This window comes from Erinaceus europaeus, chromosome 2, assembly GCF_950295315.1.
Source record: "Erinaceus europaeus chromosome 2, mEriEur2.1, whole genome shotgun sequence".
Taxonomy (NCBI): Eukaryota; Metazoa; Chordata; class Mammalia; order Eulipotyphla; family Erinaceidae; genus Erinaceus; species Erinaceus europaeus.
Window position 1 is genome coordinate 39,545,010 of NC_080163.1, and position 20,892 is coordinate 39,565,901.

Sequence of the window (20,892 nt, forward strand, 5' to 3'; positions counted from 1 at the left end):
TATGAGAGGGGAAAATTGATTGAATGTCTCAAACTTTTTAATACACAGACCTTGGGCTGAGTCTTTAATATGCTAACTCTCTTAAAATCTTAGACCAGGGAGAACAGAAGCAACTGGTGGCACAGCTATATACAAATAATGTCAAAGGACATAAATTATGGTGATGTTGTGTATAATACAGCAAATCCTAACAAAGGGATTTTTCAAAGTTAACCCAATTACCAAGTAATGTGATTATAGCAATAACTATCTATTGCCTTCTTAAACCCAACGACAGTAGGAAGAGCCAGCTTCTTCTATAGAGCCTATATTTCCCCCAGTTCTAGAACCTCTAGGGTGGGTCTCACTTTCCTGCATGTTTCTCTCAATTCATACCAAATGATATTGCATCTGATGATCTCAACCTAATCAATGCAACGAGTACCACCTCAGCCTGCTTCACTTCAGACTGTGTCCAGAGATGTCAGTTGTGGAATGTCAACCCTTCAGCCTCATTACTCAGGTGAGACCTTCCCTTTCATAGGATTTTCAATTTCAATTCCAGCTGGTTCCCTTCCTAACAAAGTACCAAAACCTAGATATAGACCAGGTCCCATGAGATAGGGCATATGTTCACATGTATCCATAAATTAGGACAAAATATATACCTGAAAGCAAAAATACACAATAGCCTGTAGTAAGCCAGTATAAAGTTCATAATGAAATAGTGTCTACTTAGACTTAGATACCCTCCTCACCTACTTCCTATTATACTTCCCTCACACACTCCAAAGCTAACCTTATCAAAGAAAGGACTGCAAAAGCTGAATAAGGGCAAGAGACTGGCATACTTTAATGAAGACTCTCTAGTCACTATTAGGCCACCTCATCAGCTGGGGCTCTATTCGGGGAGATTCCCAAACAGACATGATGGGTCTAGATCTCAAATAAATCCCTCTCTCCTTTGTTACCAGTTACCTTTATCAGGAACAACAAAACAGACCACTTTGTGGGCCCCATAGGACCTTGCCCTCAACTTGGATCAACAACAGTAGAGAATGTTCCATCCTCTGAAGGGAGGCTGGACAACATAATCTATGCTACACCTGAGGAAGATGGGTCCTGAAATTGGGGCAGCTTGGAATGTTCTTACTCATGACCACAGACTGTGAGCTTCAATCTATAGGGATGCAGAAGTAACATAGGCTCCTTAAGCTGAATATGGGCCCTAGATCACATGAATTTGATGGGGTTTACAATCAACAGTATTTATACACCTTTCCCATATTTGGGAGCTACTCTCTTCCCTGGTCCAGCTTTCGAGTCCTTTTTCTAGCCATGACAACATATCCCCAGACAATAACTTGAATCCACCTGCATATCATAATTCAGGCTCAGGAAAAAAAACCAACTAATATAGTCACAGGCCCTTTGGAATATAACAAAAATATGATCAGTAGCTATCTACAAAATAGAGACCACCCAACTCTTCTTTTGCATTATTCCAGCCTTTAGGTTCATGATTAGTCAACAATTTGTTTGTCTGTATATGTTAACCAGACTTCCCTGGACAGATGACCCCACCAATATGTCCTGGAGCTCAGATTTCACAGAACCTCACCTCACTAGGGAAAGAGAGAGGCAATATGGGTGTATGGATCAACCTGTCAATGCCCATGTTCAGTAGGGAAGCAATTATAGAAGCCAGACCTTCCACCTTTTGCATCCCACAATGACCTTGGGTCCATACTCCCAGAGGGTTAACCAATAAGAAAGCTATCAAGGGAGGGGATGGGATACGGTGTTCTGCTGGTGGAAATTGTGTGGAGATGTACCCTTCTTATCCTATGGTTTTATCAGTGTTTCCTTTGTATAAATAAAATACAAAACAAAAAGAGAAAATAGTGAAAAATAAATTGGATTAATATTAGAGACTTCTGGGAGGCATGTCCATAGAGTCATATTGGACATAATGGTGCTTCCCCAAAACAAGAATTGACTACTAATGACCTTAATAAACCTGGCCAAACTATAGCTGAGACCTTCAAAGAAATACTTTAGTATCAGGTAGGTGTTGTTAAAATTCGTAGGCTCTTGCCGGCCGGCTAGCTTCATGGGCGGGTAACAGAGACGCGGAGACAACGGCTCGGCAGAGAAGCTGTATTTCTTTATTCAGGAACAATGATTCATAAACTAAACTAATCACCAAACAAAACTCTGCTGCCTCTTTGCCCCCACGGCGGCGCAAGCACTCTCTCTAACTCTGTAACTCTGGAACCCTGGAACTCTCTTCAACTCTCCAACTGTGGAACTCTCTAACTCCGGAACTCTCGAACTCTGGAACCCTCTCCCTTACTCTGGAACTCAAGAACTCTCGTACTGGGGAACCCTCTCAAACTCTCGCACTCTTGAACTCAGGAACCCTCTCCCAGGGTCCCTTGGGGTGGGGCCAAGCGGGCCCGAGAAATTAACTGGACTGATCCAATTCTCTTGGCGGGGGAGAGCTAGAACAAACCAATGTAAAACATATGACAATTCCCCCTTTTCTTTTTAACTAAATGACTATAGTATCAAGGGTGTGGGGTGAACAGAAACATATATCATACAGGCATTTTTTAAAAAAGAAACTGGCACAAACTAAACTTTATCAGCTTAAAAAAAACATTTCTTGCCTCTGGGGGGCGTACTTTCTTCGACAGGCATTTGCATGGGGGCGGGGAACGGCCTAGAGTCCCACAGGCAGCTGGCTGCAACTTACTTACTATGAAACAAAACTTGTTATTAGCATATCTACTGCAAGATCCAACATTTCTAATAGAGAAGGAATTTGAGACTTTTACATATCAACAACGTCTTTTAACCTTTTGTTACACCCATTCAAGATGGAGACACAACCTAGGTGTGGGCCAGAGAGGAAACCTCAGGCATGAGAATAATTAGCATAGCCATTGTGCGATCTACTATTTCTAATAGAGAAGGTAATGGAGAGTTTTACATATCAATAAGTCTATTTAACCTTTTGTTTAGACTAACTTAGTTAAAATATATTGATTGTTAACTAATTTTTACCTTAGACTTTAAATGTAAGTTAATTTTATCTTTATGAGAATTACATTGAAAACCTTTTTCATTTAACTTTGACTAGTAAGAATTTAGCCTTAAAGCTACTGTTTACCAAACTTTAAACATACACATAAACATGGTCATTAATACACAAGGAGAGAAACCTTTGTTACGAAGACATGTCATTTTAAACACGAATTTAAATCTGTACTGTCTTAGTGGTTGGGGGGGGTGGTTCACCATCCGGAGGTGGCTTCCCGCGCAGCTTCACTTTTAGGAATTGCAGGTTGCGATCTCTGCACAAATCTCTGCGTACTCCAGCTTGTCTGCCTTCAGACCGGACCGGCGGCTGGAGATCTTGTGTGCCCAGTTTCGGCAGGGAGCCCGGGGGTCTGGGAGGCCCGGGATGGTTCCAGAATTCATAGAAAGAGGGCAGGCAGGCCATCTTTGTAGAAGGCGTGGGCCTAGGTGCCCAGGGGTGGCGGCCATGATAGGCTGCCGCGGCCCTGCCCCATGGCCCTGCCATGTCTGCTGCCCTGCTCGCAGTGGCCGAGCAGCGTGGAGGGATCACGCTTCCAGTGCCCTGCGCCACGTGGTGGAGAGCCGGCTCCTGTGGGCTGGCCTCGGGCTCTTGCGTGTTGGCCTCGGGCTCTTGCGTGTTGGCCTCGGGCTCCAGGGGCTCTTGTGTGCTGGCCTTGGGCTCTTGCGTGTTGGCATAGGGCTCCAGCATGTTGGCATTGGGCTCCTGGGGCTTTTGTGTGCTGGCGTAGGCCTCCTGCGGGCTGCGGGGCTGCGGGCGCGGTGCGTGGGGTTGTCTGGGCGCAGCCGACTGGCTGGCTGTTTAACCAGGTGGAAACGGCAGCTCCGCGCCTCGCCTCCCACCCGCTTGCTCTTCCCGCTGGCTGTTCTGAGTTCGCCCGAGCGAGTGGAAACCACAGAGTGGTCCAGAGATAAATGTTCCAGAAACAGCAAAACAGTCTCGTGAAGAAAGAGCAGAGTCCTTTGGAGATCTCTTCACAAGCAGAAGAGAAGGCCATCGTGCATAGGTAGCCAAATTGTCTTTACTTATCTGAGAGATGCGCAGGTCAGGTCCACGTGGGCGCCATTTGTTGTTAAAATTCGTAGGCTCTTGCTGGCCAGCCAGCTTCACGGGCGGGTAACAGAGACGCAGAGACAACGGCTCGGCAGAGAAGCTGTATTTCTTTATTCAGGAACAACGATTCATAAACTAAACTAAACTAATCACCAAACAAAACTCTGCTGCCTCTTTGCCCCCATGGCGGCGCAAGCACTCTCTCTAACTCTGTAACTCTGGAACCCTGGAACTCTCTTCAACTCTCCAACTGTGGAACTCTCTAACTCCGGAACTCTCGAACTCAGGAACCCTCTCCCAGGGTCCCTTGGGGCGGGGCCAAGCGGGTCCGCGAAATTTAACTGGACTGATCCAATTCTCTTGGCGGGGGAGAGCTAGAACAAACCAATGTAAAGCATACGACAGGTAGGTTCTTGAAAATGGTTATGTGGTGATAAGGGGAACAAGACAGAAGCCAGATACATAGAAGCTAAAAATATCAGTAGTCTGTGTTGTCATATTGGCAGGCAGCAGAATACAGTGCTGGCTGCAAGATAGCAAAATGCCTAAGCTTTTAACCCATGACATAAGGGGAGTCAGGACACTTGACTGCTGGCAAGGACTCACCATAGTGGCAGGGGAAATATCTGGTGGAGTAGTTGTGGGGTCTGCCCTGGAAGTAAGAAAGACTCATTGTAAGATAAACAGATCTCTGGTGGCTGGTAGCTGGTGGCTAGATGCTGAAGGCTGGCAGGTGAATAGAACAGTAAGCCCAACTTTTTCACATACACAGGAGAAAGTAGCCAATACCCAACTGTCCCCTGAGGTCTGTGTACAGGCTGAAAGTCTACAGTAAGGCTCTCTATATACCACACAGACTTTAGAAACTGCCCAGGGAAATAACAGGAAGCACAATCTCCCTCTCGGTTCCCACCACTCAATATATAAACAAAGTGAAATCCAGTACTATATGAATAGCCCCACTTGCTGACCCAATAATAAAAGCACACTAAATACACACATGAGAAATTCCAAAACTACAGCCCCCAAAATGACAGACTTTACAGATAGACATGAAATAGAAATGGGCTGGCCCAAGATAGTGGCTTGGAGACAACATCTGGTGTGAACTCCGCAAGGAAGCTGCTTTCAACCAGGAATCTTGGCCACTAGGTTACAGATGATATCATGCTGCCAACCTTACTTCTTTGGGCAGAGGACCCCACTGTGTGTCTTGGAGCATCACCTCTCCAGATCTATGCTACTAGGGAAAGAGAGAGACAGGCTAAGAATATGAATCAACCTGCCAATGCCCATGTTCAGTGGAGAAGCAATTAAAGAAGCCAGGCCTTCCACCTTCTGCACCTCTCAATGATCCTGGGTCTACACTCCCAGAGGGATAAAGAATAGGGAAGCTATCAAGGGAGGGGGTTGGATATGGAGCTCTGGGGGTGGACATTGTGTGGAAATGTACCCCTCTTATCCTATAGTCTTGTCAATATTTCCATTTTATAAGTAATAAAAAAGGAAATGACACATAAAACCTCTAGGAAATTATAGACTTGTAGGACTTATCAGAAAAAGACTATAGAAAACTCATTAGAGGGATACCCAATAATCTAAGCTTGGCATAGAGAATCATATTCAAGAATTGAAAGAGTATTTCACTAAAGAGTTAGGAAACACAGAAGAAGAGCTCCCAACAGCTTCACTAAGAAATTAGAAAATAACAAAGAAGAATTTCAGAGTTCACCAAGAAGTTAGAAAACATGAAAGAAAGACTCAAACAAATTTCACTAATAAGCAGCGAATCATAAAAGTAAAACTTCAAATAGAATTTCAGGGTGTGAAAGATGCTTTGAATTTAGTACAGGCTTATGTAGCAGGCTTAGGAATTAGAGTCAACCATGCAGAGAAGAGAATATCCGTGTGAGGAGAGTATCTGCTAGAAGATATAATAAATTCACTCTGTTAATTTAAAGATGATGGGAAAGAAAGATGGTTTAGGAAGATTGAAGAAATTCTGTATGAAATAGAAGACTCCATTAAAATATTGAATATAAGTGTGATAAGAATTACTGAGGGAGAGATCAGGGTGAAGGGAACAGAGACCATATTCAAGGAAACCATAATAGAAAATTTTCCTCACCTGGGAAATCTTTAGGACATATTTATCTAGGAAGCAGACTAAACAGTTCTTGATTCCAAAATGGTCAACACCAAGACACATCACTGTACAACTGTCAAATTCAATGACAAAAAAAGGAATGGAGGCTTCTAGGGAAATGATAGAAATGACATAAAAAATATAGGTTTATTAGGCTTTAATCAGACTTCTCATCATAAACCCAGAAGCAAGGAGAAAGTAGTATGGTATATTGAAAGTACTAAAAGACAAGAATAGCCAACAAAGGATACTCTACCCTGAAGTTATCTTTGAAATATGAGAATGAAATAAAGGTCTTTTAAACCTACAAGAGTTAAAAGAATTTGCCACTACCAGTTCTACCTAGCAAGAATTGCTAAAAAAAAGTCCCACAAGAAAAGAAGCAAAGGAATATACATTTTAAATGAGGTGATACACAGAATAGAACTAAGAACACAACATAAATAGGGAAGAACAATAAAATAGGAGAGGAAATAATAGACAGGGTGATACTATCAAATGTCAATAAATCAAGACTAACTTAAAAAGCCTTTTTTAGATATAATGAATTAGATATAACACTGATGGTGACCACAATACAAAATATGGAACACAGACCCATAGAAAGTACAAGTGAAGGGGCTGGGTGATGGTGCACCTGGTTGAGCATACATGTTACAATGCACAAGACCTAAGTTCAAGCCCCCAGTTCCCACCTGCAAGGGGAAAGCTTTGTGAATGGTGAATCAGGGCTGCAAGTATCTCTCTCTCCTTCTCTATCACCCCATCCCTCTCGATTTCTGACTGTCTCTATCCATTAAATAAATAAAGATAATTATATATATATGAAAGTATAGGGGGTTGGATGGTAGCATAATGGGTTTAGTGCACATGGAACTAAGTGCAAAGACCTGATTTGAGCCCCCAGCTCCCTACCTACATGGGGGGGTTGCTTCACAAGAGGTGAAGCAGGTCTATAGGTGTCTATCTATCTCTCCCCTCTAACTTCCTCTCCCTTTTCAATTTCTCTGTCCTATCCAACATCAACAACAACAACAATAATAACCACAATAGTGATAAAACAACAAGGGCAACAAAAGAGGGAAAATCAGTGAGGAAATCAGCATAAAAACCTTTTCACACAAATTGATAGAAGCAAATGGAAAAAAATAAATAATTTTAAACACACTCAAAACATAAATAAGAATGCATGTAACTAAACCACATATATCAATAACCACACTAAATGTGAATGGCCTAAATTCACTGGTCAAAAGACTCAGAGTAGCTAAATGAATTAAAGAATAAGATCCATTTATTCTGTGTCTCCAGGAAACAAATATCCAAAGGAATAACAAACAGAAACTCAAGGTTAACAGTTGGAACAAGATGTTCCAAGCTAGTAATGCAGAACAAAAGGCAGGAACAGATATTCTGCTATCAGTTAAAATAGAGTTTGAGGTGAAGAAAATAATCAGAGACAAAGAGGGACACTGCATAATGGTCCAAGGGTCAGTCTAACAAGAAGACATAGCAATCATTAATATATATATTCCAAACACATGTGCACCTGAATATATAAAACAAAATTAAAACCACTGCTCTTGTCAATTATTATTAAATTAATCAGTAAAAAGTCACTCCTCTCCCACATTCACATAAATGTGATTGCAACAAGAGAGCAAATAAGGAGACAAGAAAAGGCAGTACCATAGGAAAAAATGAGTATATATATCTACATCTAGATATATAGATATGGAGATAGCCAACCCATCCCATCTGTGATCATGGGAGAACTAAGGCAGTTTCCAATTTAGGGAATGAGGATGCAGAACTCCAGTGTTGGGAACTATTATCTTATAATTTTGTAAATCAACATTGAATCACTAATTTAAAAAAAGAAGATGAGACAGGAAGTATTACAATGAAAACATTATGAACAATTTGGGATGTGGTGTACTCTGAGTCAGGACAAGTGATTCCAAGCAGAGGTTGTACAGTACCTGGTACTGGTAGCCTGTTGACATTCACACTTGGTGTCAAGTCACTGGAGTGGAGTTTAATTCCCCTATTAAGTCTAGGTGGTATATGTGGAATATCTCATGGGGAGCATAGTGAATAATATTCTGGTTGTTTTCAGTGATGGGGATGAAGCTAATAAAATCTTCAACTAAATCTAGTGAAGGAGATATAATCAGTAAAATCTTCAGAGGAAACCTTCTAATCAGAACTGAGGAAAAATGAGGGAAGGGAAAATAGAAAAAGAAAACTGAAAAGAGAAAGGACAGAATGGAGAAAGACTGGAGGATGCTGGCCTCCTGAAAGCCATCCCACAATTACCACCTCCCCCAGACATGCAGATCAGGATCTCTTCTGTGTTTTCCTGGGGACTGACTAGCCACACAACAGTCCATATTTTCAGTCACCAGCAGAGTGGAAGCCATGTGCTAGCTCTCCAGGACTTCAGATGGAGGTTTCTGCACTGGAAACACTGTGATAATCCAGCTGCTGGCTCTTGTCAGTGAACAGCTAGGGAAATATGTATTATGTGGGTGTGCAAAGTAACTAGAGGTGGGAGTCCCAAGGGAGGCTCTCTGGACTCTCATTTTACAGAGTTCCCTGTGGTCTGACAGGCCCTGCTGTGTTCAGAATGAAGGACTGCTGACTATGTGTCTGTTGGAACTCTGGAGGAAAAGTGTCATGAGCTTCTGCAACTTCTGCTTCAAGCAGACTTCTGGGGTAACAGCCAGATGGAGAAATACACTAGTTTGATGACCCAACATTCAAAGTAACCCTCTCTTTTCCTCTTTGGAATCTTCTTGACTTTTGTAAAAACATCTGATTCAGGTGTTGTGTCTTGTGATTAGAAACCATATACAACATCACCAATGCACATTTCCCCTTCTCTCTCTCACAAACAAACTGTTGTCCATATGGTTTTTCAGACTGCTAGCAGACATTATTCTATCTGCACTAATCTAAAAACCAGATAATTCACTTCCTAAAACATTTGTGAAGGGCAGGATTCTGGTTTGCCTTTTTGTTCTTAACTTACCTATAGCCCAGAGGATTCTCTTATCCTGCTGCAAGCTGAGAATAATTTGCCCACATTACATCTTTTTTTGTTTTTTGCTTTCTATCAACACTGCTTTATGGAATTATTTCCTACTAATTGAGTCACAGGCATACTGTAAAAGGTGTGTGTGTGTGTTTGTGTGTGTGTGTTCACTCACACATGTATTTTAAGTCAGAAATCTCATACTGATAAGAATTAAGTACTGAATCAACATGATTTTTCTATATAGCTACATTCAGTATTAGTCTTTTTCCTCATCCCTGAGCCTTTAATTGTTCATGTCTTAATCAAAACACACTTCTGACCCACATGCTTAGAATTTAAATAGCTTTTTAAAATTTTATTACCAGGGTGTCACTACTCCAGTCTGGCTTTCTCAGTTCTCTCCAACCCAGAGAGCATGTGACTGGGAAGAAACACTCTCAGGCTAGCCCGGCAATAGGACAGAGAGAAATCGGGAGAGGAGGGAAAGACAGAGGGGGAGAGAAAGATAGACATCTGCAGACCTGTTTCACCACCTGTGAAGTGACCCCCTGCAGGTGGGGAGCAGGGGGCTATAACTGGGATCCTTATACTGGTCCTTGTGCTTTATGCTATGTGCACTTAACCCCCTGTGCTACTGCCCAGAACTCCCCCCCATTTTTAAAAAAAAATTAATAGTTGTAATAAGTAAAACAGAAAATCCTGTGGAGCACTTAATCCATTTTCCTTCAATAATAACATCTAGAAAATTGACTGCAAAGCATTACAACTAGGGTACTCTCAATTATACAATGGAGATATGGATAGTTCCAGCACCATGATGACTCCTGTCCCAACCCAGTTCTATCCCTAACCCTGGCAACCATTTTTCTCTTCTTCGGTTTTGTAATTTTGGGAGACATTTTATTTTAAATAGAGGAAATCCTGGTGAAGTTGGTCTTATTCCTTATCTGAGAGTCTAGTGTCTTAGCCACTGCGCCACCTCCCGGACCTATTCCCTATTTAATAAGCCTCTTTGCCAGCTGTTTGGATATAAAGTTAAATAAATCATTTTCCCTTGTTTTTCATAACCAGCCCGTGCTGGTGTGGCTAATGGTGCAGGTCCTCTAGGCAGAATCTACCTGGAAGAATAAGGACCTTGATCTTCACATGCTAATTGGGAAGGATAATAATAGCACTCAAAGGGTTGTTGAGTTAACACCTGGGCTCATGGATCTAAGTACTAAGGTCTATGATTCTTAAGCTTTATGCCACACAAATCACCTGGGGGCCCCAGATCAGATAAAATCTATGGGGTTTACAGTCAACACCTTTATACACCTTTTATATACCTTTCCCATATTTGGGAGCTACTCTCTTCCTTTTTCCAGCCATGACATCATCTCCCCAGATAATAACTAGGACCCACCTGCATATCAGATTTCAGGCTCAGGGGAAAAAAAAACAGTATAGCTACAGGCCCTTTGGAATATAACTAAAATATGCCTACTAGCTATCTACAGAATGGAATCCCCAACCCTCAACTCTTCATCTGCACTACTCCAACCTTTAGGTTCATGATTAGCAAACAGCTTGTTAGGCTTTATATGTTAACTTTCTTTTCAGCCACCAGGTTCTAGATGCTAGCAAGATGCTAACCAGACTTTCCCGAACAGATGACCCCACCAATGTGTCCTGGAGTTCCGCTTCCCCAGAGCCCTTCTCCACTAGGGAAAGAGAGAGGCAGGCTGGGAGTATGGGTTGACCTGTCAATACCCATGTTCAGCGGGGAAGCAATTACAGAAGCCAGACCTTCCACCTTCTGCATCCCACAATGACCTTGGGTCCATACTCCCAGAATAGGAAAGCTATCAAGGGAGAGGATGGGATACTGAGATCTGGTGGTGGGAATTGTGTGGAGTTGTACCCCTCTTATCCTATGGTTTTGTCAATGTTTCCTTTTTATAAAAAAAATAATAATTTAAAAAATAATTAAAAATAAATAAATAAATAAAATGTACCCCTATTAAAAACAAACAAACAAAAAACCCAGCTTCTGCTTCAGCAGGTGGTACCCGAGAACTTGCCTTTCTAATTTACTGATAATGGTGATGTTTCTGGTCCACACTTTGTTGCAAGAACTCAAAAGAGTTCCCAAAACCGACTTGTCACTCAGAAATTTTTGGCCTTGTTTTCCCAGCATGTGACTGAAGCTTTATTGGCTACAACCAGACTTGTGAGCCTGAGCTACCAGGTTGAAAGCCAGGAATGCCCCTTGTCTCTGTTGTCCAGGGTCAGGCTGAAACACAATGAAGTTGTTGACCAACTTTAAAGGCAGTTGACTGAGAAAATGTGACTGTTCCCCTAGACTAAGTCCCTACCTCCATGCCATGCCCTATAGGAAGAGGTGCGTTCCAGAACTTGTCTCTACTTCAGTAGCTTCTCCTGCCTGAAGAAAAGCAGTTATTGCCGATGCCACTCCCCCCTTCACTATGTAGACAGATGAGGGGTTGAGAGACAAATGCAAAGTCACCTGTGCCCAGGTGAATGTGAGCAGCTCCAAACTGCCCAAAGGTGATGAAATACCCCTTTGTTAGGAAACACAACATCACCATGATATCTGTCCTTTGACATTATTTGTATATAGCTGTGCCACTGGTTGCTTCTGTTTTCCCTGGCCTAAGCTTTTAAGAGAGTCATCATATCAAAGACTCAGCCTATGTATTAAAAAGACTCAGTCTGTGATATAAATGATTTGAAACATTCAATTTTCCTGCTTTAATATTAATTAAATAGTGATTTATATGACTACAAATTAATAGGAGTATACACAAACACCATTCCCACCATCAGAAGACTGTATCCCATCTCACCCCTCCTCCCTCTCCCCCCACCCTGTGAAGCTGAACATACACCTTCACCCTCAACCCAGGGTTTTTACTTTTCTACCCTACTACAAATTCAGTCAAATCCTGCTTTGAGTTTCCCTTTCTGTTATTCTTTCTCAACTTCTGCTTATGAGTGGGATCATCCCATACTTATCTTTATCTTTCTGACTTAGCTCACTTAACATAATTGCTTCTAGAGATCCATCCAAGATGGATCAGAGAAGGTGGGTTCATCGTGACCAGTCAGGTATTTTATCACTCAAATAGAGCTCCAGCCACTTAAAAAAAAAGAGAAGGGAAAAGGTTTGGAATGATACTCTTAATGAGCCAGGAATCTTGGTAAAGAAAGTAGCTCAGCAGGGAGTTTGCTAGGAGCTTGCTAGCTCAGGGGGGAGCTTGCTCAACCCTCCCCCTCACCCTGGGGGCTGGTTCTGGGGTGAGAGGGAGGATTGAGCTTCAGAAACAATCAAAAGATATCCTTTCTTTTACCCCCTGGCCTCAGTTTTCTAGCCCAAGAGTGGTCTTATTCACTCTCCTGCTGACGGCCCAGTATCCTACCCTATCCAGAGAATCACCGGTCACAAGCTTCAGCTTGTTGGAGCTCATGCCAGCCACTGTTTACTGTTTGCCATCTTGGCTCTGTGCCCCCCCTAGTTACTTATCTTATCTCTATGTTTTGCATCTTATGTGCAAATGGGTAAAAGAACCATAGCATCACTCTTGCATATGCTTGGAGTTTCATGTTTACAGGTCTCTCATTGTAACCCACTGCAGATCTCCCAAGCTGCCCTCATTGTTACCAGCAATGGTGTGAAGCCATAAGGTGTACCATAGTACAGTGAAGGCATACTCCACAAAGGAATTTTAAACTTTATCTTTTGTCACCAGGGTTATTACTGGAGCTCAGTGCCTCCAAGACTCCACTGCTTCTGTTTTTTCCTCTAGATCAGGGATGAAGAATGTTTGGTACAGTCTGTGAAATTATTTGGTTTGAACCTACCAGGGGAACCACAGGCAGGATTTGACATTCCATAAATCTAGGAATTTTTTTCATGGCAACATTTAAGTGCTAATTTAAAAAATTTATTTATTCCCTTTTGTTGCCCTTCTTGTTTTAGTAGTTTTTTGTAGTTATTATTGTCATTGTTATTGATGTTGTCATTGTTGGATAGGACAGAGAGAAAAGGAGAGAGCAGGGAAAGACAGAGAGGGGAGAGAAAGATAGACACCTATAGACCTTCTTCACCACTTGTGAAGCGACTCCCTTGCAGGTGGGGTGCCGGGGCTCGAACCCATATCCTTATGCTGGTCCTTGCGCTTAACCTGCTATGCCCGACTCCCTAAGTACTAATTTTTAAGTTGATAATTTTACAAGGCCAATACATTGTTATAAATATCCAAAGAATAAAATCTTTCCCAATACCTAGCTCTAGATAGAATGTAAGGACAGGGAGAGGTGGAGAGAAAGGTGGAGGAGAGAGAGGGATAGAGAGAAAGGAAAGACACTGTAATATCACTCCACAGCCCTTGAAGCTTTATGCCTGCAGGTCCTCCCATGTTGTATCCTGGGCTCAGACCCATGTCCATGCTCATCCTAATGTGTGCATTCTACTAGATGAGCCACTTGCAAGTCCCCTAATTTTTTTTTTCACTTTATAGGCTGCAAGGGACATTCTCTGGGACAGCTGTCTGAAAATAGAATTGCTAGAGCAAATAGTAAGTGCATTTGCGTACTTGAGAGGTGATTACTCCCCTCCCCGTCATCCTCTCTGCTGTTTACCTACCACTTATAGTACTGTTGTGTCTACTTGACACAGCCTTACTATTACAGAGTATTTTTGAGAATTTTCCTTTTTGTCAGTGTGCTAGGGGAAATAAAATGTTTCACGCTCACTTTAACTTGCCTTCTTTTAATCACTAGAAGAATTGAGCATCTCTTCTGATGTTTGTCTTTTGCATCAGGTTTTCAAGCAGCCCTCTAGCATGGGCTTACCACCTGCCTAATTCAGCTCCCTGATGAAGAGCTGCTACTGAGAACTTTAAGAAGAGGTATGCAGTGTTCACTTGTTTCTTGCAAAGACTGCTGCAGAAGCCATTGCTGCAGTCCCCAGAGGGCCTACAGCTCATGAGGGAAGTAGGAAGACAGCTTCTGTGTGACACCAGACTCTGTTCTGGTAACTGTTCATCGTCATTCTGTATCTGTGACAGTGTAGCTCTGCTCAGCCTGCCTATATCCATGAGGTGGTTGTTCATGGGTCTGTGTGGTCCTGAGATAGGGTGATATGGCCAGTGGAAAAGTTCAGATCCTGAGGCCAGCAGACTGGAGATCAAATCCCAGCCCTCCTGCTGGGAAATGGTGCAGAAGCAGTCACATCTGCCATGTTGTCCCCTCGGGCTATTGCTAGTTCTGGAGAGAACTGGGACATTCTCTGCCATGTTGTGCCCTCAGGGCATTGTCTATTCTCCGCAATGGTTGCAGTGCTCTGGTTGCTCCTCCCCCTTCCCATTCTCACAAGAGTTGTTATCCTACCCTGGAGTGCTGTGGTTACTCCTCCCCCTTCCCATTCTTGGGAGAGCTACTCCCATAAAAGCCCCCCCCCCCCCCCCCCCCCCCCCGCACCTCTCTCTCTCTTGCCGGCTTCTTCACTTAGGTGTTTAGATGCAGGAAAGGTTACTGCATGAGGTGGCCATTTTTGCTACCTCCACATGGCCCAACCTGCTTCTTTCTCACCCAATTCTGAGGTGCCAGCACAAATTAAGATTTGTGTTCCCTCTTCGCTCCGGATCTCCTCTCTCTCTTCTCCACGGCGCAGCCCGACACCCTCCTTGTAGAGGGCATAGGTGACCTTCCCAAGTCGACTGCTTTTCCTCTGTGACAGCTTACACTTTTAGACTTGCCTCAGCTCACCCTTAGGCCTCCCTAAGTCTTCCTTCTATCCTTGACCTTGGTGACACTATTTTTTCAAGTCCTGTTCCTGAGGCCTATGGCTAGTCTTCTCCTCATTTGAGTTCCCTCAGCATCACCAATAGCCAGAACTAAACAGTGTTTTGATAAAAAATAAAATAAAGTAAAAAACCAAAAACAATCCACTGTGGATGCATCTCTTGTAGCCATGTTACTGACTCCACGAGTACACAGTGTTCAGCATGTGTCATACATATACTGGCAACACAGGTAAAATATAGGTGACACAAGGTTCTTCCATGCATCCTCAGGACACCAGGGTCTTTGACCTGCTCTTCTGTCATTTCATCAGGCCCCTGGGAAGCTCTCTTAACTTCTCCATTTCCTTGTCTTAGAAAATTGGGAAACAGCCCCACCCCAGTGGTCTGGTGAGACTCTGTATTTAAGTGCACAGAACCACTAGGAAAAAATTCCTCCTTTTTTTTTTTTTTTTTTTTTTTAGTAAAATACCCCAGTGGTTGCCTGTCTTCAGATATCTTTCATATTAAGAGCTTAGTTCAGGAATAACTCAGCAGGTTGGAAGTAAGGATTGAAATCCAACTCCAGTCACTCCTGGCCTAGATCCCTCTGTTCCTCAGATGTTTTCCTGTGGTCTTGGGGAACTTCTGGAAGCAGGAACCAACTTATAACCATGGCCAGAAACCAGGGCTGCTGCTCTGGGACATGAAGACTCTGGGAAGATTTGGAGAAAGCTTTGCTATCTAATAGAAGCTCAGGAAATCAGGGGGGTGAGGGGATTTGTGAGTCAGGCACTTTCATTGTTCAGAAGCCTGGTTAAGACTTGGGAGGGACCTGGAGGTTGTGGGTACTTCTATAGGAAAAGCTGCTCTCCTCTCCCCACCTTATTGGTTTGGCAGGACTGTGGGTATAGAGGGTGGTAGCCACAGTGAAGGGATTAAGAAGTTTGCAAAGGAAATAGAGCTATAGCAGTGTCTTCCTCCTCCAGAATTATGGGAAAAAGGTTTATTTGGAATAAATAACCATTAGGGAAATAAGTCTAGTAGGTGTTACACACTGTCTGGCTCCTTTAAAGGAGTGTGTATAACTACTTTTTGTATCTTTCATATTTCAGCTCAATGGCTCATCTCTGCCTCCTTAAGTTTTATCTAGTCTCATTGCTTCAGAAACATACCATATGATTCTCCATCTCTGAGCCTGGCTAAGTTCCTTATTGCCACTTGTCTGTGTCTCATGCATCTTCAGTTATTCTTGTATGTTCTTCTGGAAGCATTATTTGGTGCTTAGCATACATAGTGAGTGCCCACTGGATGCCTTTGAATGAGTGAGTTAGAGTCATAACTACAACCACCACCTATCACTGTTGTTTTAAAATCCTTTCCATATTTTTCCACTTGGCAAAACATCTAATTTGTCATCTCTTCCTCCTCCTCATTTTCCTCAGCCTTGTCCTCCTTCCTCTTGAAACAGTAATGTCCTCAAGGGCATCCGCTGGTAGAGGGGAGAGGGAGTCGTGCTTGTTATTTTTCTTTCTTATTTATTATTTAATTTTTTCTTAGTTTTTAATTTTTTATATCTGATTACCAATTTAAAGTCTTAAGTGCTTAGATGGAAGGAACATATATTCAGAGCTATAGTATATGCATCAATAAGTTTGAGACATTGGATCCATCTTCCCCCTCTCATATAGATTGGATAGTGATTTATGAGACTTTAATAGGAGTGTATATTAACACCATTCCCACCACCAAAGGACTGTTTGTTATTTTTCTTATTACACATTCCATTACTTCTTCCCTTATTCCAATGTAGTGCTAGGCATCAGAGGCATAAAGATCATTCTAACCTGATTCCTTTCCTCAAAAAGCTCACAATCTAAAGTTAGCATATAATGTGGACAGAACTTGATGTGGCCCTGATATACTGAGGCACATACCACATCTCAGAGAGCACAGAGAAGGGAATGGTTTTCCTCTACTTATTGGCTTAAAACAATTTTTAAACGTTTTCTCTGGTTTCCATCATTCATCTCACATTTGCAACTTTTTGATATACTTGGTAATCTATTTCTTGCCATTCCTCTGTCACTAGCCTGCGGTTTCTATGCTACTCACATCTAGAGATGTGGTCAGTGTATGTTTATCCTTTCTTTATAGAGAAAGGGGTTTCATCTCTGCTTGACTGCACATTACAGACACTTGGGGACTAATTTGATTCCTATACAGTGTGCCATGCTCACAGATTCTGATCTATCTTTTCAGAGTAGATCCCAGACTCCCAACTGATGTTGCTGCGCAGCTAGGTTTTAGAACTGTCTTACAGGGTTTTAAATCCATATATTTTGACAAAACTTTGGTGCATGGGCTTGCTTACTGTTCTTTCCTAAGCACACAGTTTACTTGTAAATCTCTGGGATATAAAGGCCAAGCTGTGGTTTATCTGGAAGTTGTAATAGCTAAAATATCATATAATAGAGCTTAGGGTTAAAAAATAGTTCCAACCATTACTCCAAAATGTCTTGACATGATTGACTAATTTCTAATCAACTGTTTGTTCAAAATCTCAACTAGTCAATGATGGTTTAGAAACTGAATATGAACTATGCATGTGCTCAGGAAAGTTCAATGTAGCCTGACACCTATAAAATATATTCAAGAGGACAAACTCTTAAATTTAGTCTGCCTTTTTCTACGTATGAAACATGAAATCCTAATCTGACAGATTATACAGCTGACTTCTCTAGCCCAGGGGCCCCTGCAGAACAACAAACAAGAGCTAAAGAGGTTGATGAGGAAGGAGGTGCTTTAGGGGCTCTGTTACTTGAGCCTGATGTGCAAAATAATTAGCACATCTCCCTGGCTTTTACCCAGGATCAGTAATGTGAGTATTTAACAAAAAATTTAAAGCAACAGGTTATATAATATATACACTGTGAGAGGGGGACAGATATGACTGTAATGGTCTATGACCTCAAAGAAGTTCATGTTTGACACTAGAAGCAGCACACGTGCCAGGATTATTCTAATAAGAACATACATAGAATATGATGATGATGATGATAGCCACATTCTTGTTGTGTTCTAAATTCCTGTTGTATATGTATCATATTCATTTTGTGATATCAGTGCACCTGTTATTGCCATTTTACCTTTGAGAAAACTGAGCTCTGAGAGGTCAGCTAATATACTTTCCTAACTTCCAGATCCAGAACTACCTTTTCTACAGGCTGATCAGTCAAACTCTGTTGTGCATACTAGAGAAGAAACATAATGCAAATTCCCTGGGGCTTGGAAGTGAGAGAGGACACTTCTAGAAATACCATATTTTGTTCTCTCAGGAGTAGCCCCTGAGATAAAGATTTGATTACAGGTCATCTACTGGAGGGTGGGTGAGACAGAGGAGAGGAGGGATTCAAGTAAGGGTACATAATCAAGAAGTTTTTCTTTCTTTTTAAAATTTTTATTTATAAAAAGGAAACACTGACAAAAACCATAGGATTGCTTCTATGGACAATTGAGTGTCAGTTCCAAGGGGGCAACCCATGTAGAACTCACCTCAAGATGAGATGAGATGCAAAGAAACTGGGGATATTTGTCATTATACCACCCCCTGTCACTGGTTGAGGGATCTTTCTGAGGCTTTAACTCTCAGAAAATCTGGCTACCAGTAGAAAAGGCACACAGAGCAGACAACACAGAGGCCTCAGTGATAACTATCTTTATTTGTGGCTGCTAAAGGGGGCCAGATGAAAGACGGTAAGTCCTTACCCACGTACTCTCGAGAGGGAACATATTGGAATTGAGGTTGGAGACCCACACCATCAACTTCTCTTCAGAGTTAGAAGTCTCTGGGTCTCACAGTGATGAGTTCACTCCCAGAAAAGAGAAACTTCTGACCCATACGTTGGCATGGGTCCCTTGGTGAACAGAATTATATTCTAGTAATTCAGAGATTGGTCACCTGGGAGTTTGTTAGTTAATTGATGCAAATTTATTTACTATTTTTCATAAACTGGTATAGAAATATTTATAGACAAGTTTTACAGGCCATGATGTATTCTCTGGCAGCTTTGGCGATATCAACCAGGCCAGTCTGGCCGGGTTCTTGTTGACTGTCTATCCTTCTTAACCTGTGTGTATCTGGGAACTCCTTTGGGGAGTATGAACCTACAACCTATTGTGTAGATTCTGCTATAGTTCAGAAGCAGAGCTGTTATTGAGAGGCTTTCAGACCTGGGCCTCAGACACCAAGTACTTCTAAGGATGGACATGAGTGCTGGGAAGCAGAGTGGCCTTTGGACACAGGGTTCAGGATAGAGACCCACTGACGCTCACTGCATGCATCAAGCTAGGCAAATCACTCATCATTTTGAGGCTTGATTTTGAGTCCTTATTTGTAGGACAAAGATAAAAATACTCAGTTCTTAGTATTGTGGGAATTAAGTCAGATAAGTACATGCATAATGCTTTGCACCATGTGCAGTACATAGCAAGGACTCGGCAAGTGTGAGCTTCTTATTATCATCACTTTGCCCCTACAGGGATCCCACTTGTGGAGGTAGAAAGGAGCACTCTAGCACTTTCTGAGACACCTGGAAGAAGCCCTGACGTCATGGGAGCAGATGCTCTTTGCCTGTCACTGTCTGTAATTGTCAGGCTTTGTTCTCTTCCACAATTAGATATATCGGGTTCAAAAGAGGCATTGTCTCACACTAATGAATAGATTAATAGCTTTTCTCCCCAGATGCAGGGAACTTTTGTCAGTCTCCTAAAATGTTGATGACACCTCAGAGAGGGAGCTGTTGGGAGCAACTCCTAAATAAATCATTCATCTCTGCTGTACCTTGAAGGAGAAAGCCTATGGCCATGGTGCCATGTCAGGGGGCACTTGAGGTGGGATGCCTTCAGGTTGACTCCTAAGCAACTGTGTTGGGGGTAAGATGAAATACCTGTCTCTAGGGAGTCAGGTGGTAGTGCAGCAGGTTAAGCGCACTTGGCGCAAAGTGCAAGGACTGGTGTAAGGATCCCGGTTAGAGACCCTGGCTTCCCACCTGGAGGGGAGTCGCTTCACAGGTGTTAAAGTAGGTCTGCAGGTGTCTGTCTTTCTTTCTCTCCCCATCCCTGTCTTCCCCTACTTTCTCCATTTCTCTCTGTCCTATCCAATAGTGATGACATCAATACCAACAATAACTACAATGATAAAAAAACAACAAAGGGAATAAATAAAAATAAGAAAAAATAAAAAAAGAAATACCTGTCTCTAGTGTCAGAGGGCAGAAATAAGACTGAAAGAACCTGAGAAAGGGGGGGGGATGCCTTTTGAAATTGGGTACAACTCAAAGTTATACTCAGGGAGGTCTTGGATCTGGCTAGGGACTTGCCAAGGAAACCCAACTTTGAAGTTGGGTGGTTATTGTGCACCGAGGAGATGGTAGACCCTATACCTTTCTACCTTACCCATGAGTTAAGGTGTCTTAGGATAGGTCTTTCCCAGCTTCATGTTAGCTTCTGTTTCCTGCTCTGGTTTGGGGTACAGGCCATTTATTTCAATGTGTCATATGTGCATGACTCTTTTTGTTTTTCCTCCCAAACTCAACCAACATTCTGTTTCCTTTATCCCTGAATGCACATTCTAGCTGTCTGATATGGGGGGCAGACATGCTAGCTGGCAGAGGATTCCTGCTTCCATCTGGTAGGAGGTCCTACCCCATCAGCATTTGATGAGATCTGATACTTTCTCACTTTCCCAGCAGGAGATCAGCAGCTTATGGAGGAAATAGAACTT

General features: G+C 42.4%; 1 long non-coding RNA gene across 1 annotated transcript in view; it reads left to right on the top strand.

The window, feature by feature from the left end:
- LOC132536926 (uncharacterized) overlaps positions 1–14,354 on the top strand; it is a 41,476-nt gene extending 27,122 nt beyond the window's left edge. The window contains exons 2-3 of the long non-coding RNA XR_009548454.1: positions 13,845–13,901; positions 14,148–14,354. This is a non-coding gene — a long non-coding RNA (uncharacterized LOC132536926). The remainder of the gene's footprint in view (positions 1–13,844; positions 13,902–14,147) is intronic.
- Positions 14,355–20,892: the final 6,538 nt, after the last annotated feature.